A 3740-nucleotide genomic window follows, 5' to 3' on the forward strand; every position below is an offset into this window, starting at 1 on the left:
ATACATTTATGATCAGTATGGATATATGGGATGGAGGTCCAAGATTTGGATCATTAAGTGAGGGAGAATCTGATAGACGAATGAAAAATTGAGGATATATATATATATATATATATATATATATATATATATATATATATATATATATATATATATATATATATTATCCCTGGGATAGGGGAGAAAGAATACTTCCCACGTATTCCCTGCGTGTCGTAGAAGGCGACTAAAAGGGGAGGGAGCGGGTGGCTGGAAATCCTCCCCTCTCTTTTTTTTTAAATTTTCCAAAAGAAGGAACAGAGAAGGGGGCCAGGTGAGGATATTCCCTCAGAGGCCCAGTCCTCTGTTCTTAACGCTACCTTGCTAATGCGGGAAATGGCGAATAGTTTGAAAAAAAGAAATATATATATATATATATATATATATATATATATATATATATATATCCTGGAAAGAACAGCAATTCAGCTAAAACTACAAAACTGATTGAAGATGTTTTGATCATCATATCACCATGTAACTAAAATCTTTTTACATCATGTCTTCACAATGTTTACTCTCATTCCTCGCGTTCTGATGCCGTCCTTTCTCCTCCTTTTCGCTCGTGTAGCCTCCGTCATCAAACCCAGGGATTAGAACTTTTAAAATCTGCCACGAAAGCTGACTGTGTCTCGGCTTTGATTCGGGTATCATTATCATCACAGAGGAAGTGGCAAGTTTCCGTCGATAACTATTTTCTTCCTTGTCAACAACAGGTTCGGATGACGTCATCTTCATCAAAGACAAAAAAAAAAAAAAAGAAAATCCCAGTTTAATGACAAGCGTCAAAAAAAAAAGGGAGGAAAAAACACGAAAAAAAAATAGGGTCAAACACATCAAGGGAGGATATTTTTTAATGACCCTCCTCCTCCTCCTCTTTTCTCACGTTACAAAATCTGTCACTTTCCTTTTTTTTTTTTTATTTAAGGAAACATTCCAAGTCGCTCCTGACGAAGCCAATCACTCACACCTCACGCTGAGAGAGAGAGAGAGAGAGAGAGAGAGAGAGAGAGAGAGAGAGAGAGAGAGAGAGAGAGAGGGGAAATGACTTTTTATTACTTCTCGAAAGCCTTTCCCACGACAGGAAGCACCGCCCGGGTAAGATCCTCTCCTGTAGGAGGGAGAGAGAGAGAGAGAGAGAGAGAGAGAGAGAGAGAGATTAGGGCTGGGCCGTAATTTTGCCCCTCAACTTGGGTAGCTAACCCAGGGAGGGACTGTAACGTTATCCTTGGCCAGGGACGGGTAGAAAAAAACACCCAAAGACATTAAGGGGAGGGAATGAAACCCGGATAGCCTCATTAACAAGCTCATTAACGGACTCATTAACACGCTAGCTAAAGAAGGGCGTATAGAGTCCAATGGTCTTGACCGTGACGCATTCACGGGCCGCCCACGGTCGAGCGCATAGGTTCGAATCCTGAATTAAGGCAATCAGTCCACAGTCCACCCAGCTGTTCATCCACCTCTAGTGGTTGGTCGATAAAATGGGTACCTGGCTCAGGCATATATATATATATAATTTTGCTCTAGTTTGACAACCACTTGTCCAAGTCTAATAATACCTACAGAACTGTGTGTGTGTGTGTGTGTGTGTGTGAGAGAGAGAGAGAGAGAGAGAGAGAGAGAGAGAGAGAGAGAGAGAGAGAGAGAGAGAGAGAGTTAGGTACATAAACTATTCCATCCTGGAGAAATTTATTGAAAATATAGGTCGACGGTTTTGCAATTTCGTGTTCGAAGGTTTTTAATTACTCGTAGATTGAAACGATCAGGACCTGGACTTTTTATTAGTCTTCAACTTACCTATCTGCGTTAACACTTTTCTCGCTGTGACGGTGAATTCTGGCGCATGAGAGAGAGAGAGAGAGAGAGAGAGAGAGAGAGAGAGAGAGAGAGAGAGAGAGAGAGAGAGAGAGAGAGAATAGGGTTGGTATGGAGAATATAAAACGGATACCGTAAGGATAGAAGTGAAAAGGGGTGAAGACTGAGAACACAAGACCGTTTCACAAGAGAGAGAAAGAGAGAGAGAGAGAGAGAGAGAGAGAGAGAGAGAGAGAGAGAGAGAGAGAGAGAGAGAGAGAGCGTAGGGCAACGGGATCAAAATCATGTGATGGACACCAAGTGGCGACAAGATAGAGGACGAGACGTCACACTATGCCATCCTCCACAACAGTGTTCGAGCAACAGGAAAAGAACCATCCCCCAAAAAAATGTATTCAAGAAGAACTGTCCATGAAGTGGAAAACAAAAAACAAAAGAAATCCGATGGAAGGATAATATATATATATATATATATATATATATATATATATATATATATATATATATATATATATAGCAAAGACTCGTGTGGTGTGTGCGTCACCCTCTCGTATGGTCTTGGGACGTCGAGAGAGCCAGGGGAACAGATTCATCCAAGTCCCTACGACACGCGAGGATCAAAATGGGTGGCAGCACACAAGAAGAGGTTAGGTTAGGTTAGGCGACACGGACCTGACACCAACACAGCCGTACGGGTGACGTGAGAGGAACGGAGGCGTGTTGAAGTGGCTGGCCTCAACTATTACCCCTTTCCCTCACTCTTCTGTCCTTCCTCAGTACACCCTACTTGCATATAGCCTCAGGCATCTCTCTAATGCTCTGTACGTATGAGGGAACTTTGCACCGCATGGATTTAAACTATGAGGTGGCTATGCATCCCCAGGATTGGCTACAGTTACGAAAACTAAGGGGGAAAAGACATTATAAGTGATCTAGAACAATATGAAGATGATATGCACCCAGGTGGATAGAGTGTGATGATTTTTAGGAAATTAAAATCATAGTGGAGTAAAGAGCACTTAGGATACAAAAATGCTGTGGGGGCAAAAAGAGGTTATGACCCCTGAATATGGCAGGTTAATTAACTTGTCTGAAACATGAAGATGCAAGAGGGGCTGGGTCACGACAACCTGGTCACTTACAAGAACACGTAATCCTGTTGATGACCAGAATTATTGATCGTCATGGGGTCAATACCGTTAAAGATATGAAATATCATTCATCATGGCTCGTGATGTTAACAGATAGGAGAAAGAAGGATGTTTTAAGCAGGATAAAGACTTTGAACGTTTAGAAAAAAAAAAGATTGGTGATATTATCTGGTATACTGAAGAGGGTGATTGGGATAACAAGAGGGTAGTGGACTGGGATTCGTGATTAGGGGGGAAATGGGTCCTGGAATAACACATATGGTAAGAGCGGATGAAGGACTCGCCTCACTACACAGACAGACGTAGATGCTAATCATGAGAGTCCAAATGATGGGGGGGGGGGAAAAAATACCTTCTGGAAATGATAGATTGATAGTAACCGACTCAAAATGGGCTCAAGGACTGGAAAGAGAGGATGTTCATGGATAAAAATGTACTTTCCGTACGTGATGTACAATTAAGAATTTAGAAAACATGGAGAAATGGTACTCTTCATAGGGTGGGTACCTGCAATGTATTGGATTGACTGGAAATGAACCGACTGACGCGATGGAAAAAGACAAAGACGTTGATGGAATGAAACATATTTTCTTTTGTACGTAGATACACGGAACACAAAACAAATGACAAATACATCATCAAAAAAGGAGAACACAAAGAGAAGGATCTATTGGAAAGGGAAATATATATATTACAGAAAAATAGGAAGCATGAAAACCATGAATTACATAA

This window comes from Panulirus ornatus, chromosome 56, assembly GCF_036320965.1.
Source record: "Panulirus ornatus isolate Po-2019 chromosome 56, ASM3632096v1, whole genome shotgun sequence".
In the NCBI taxonomy this organism is placed as follows: Eukaryota; Metazoa; Arthropoda; class Malacostraca; order Decapoda; family Palinuridae; genus Panulirus; species Panulirus ornatus.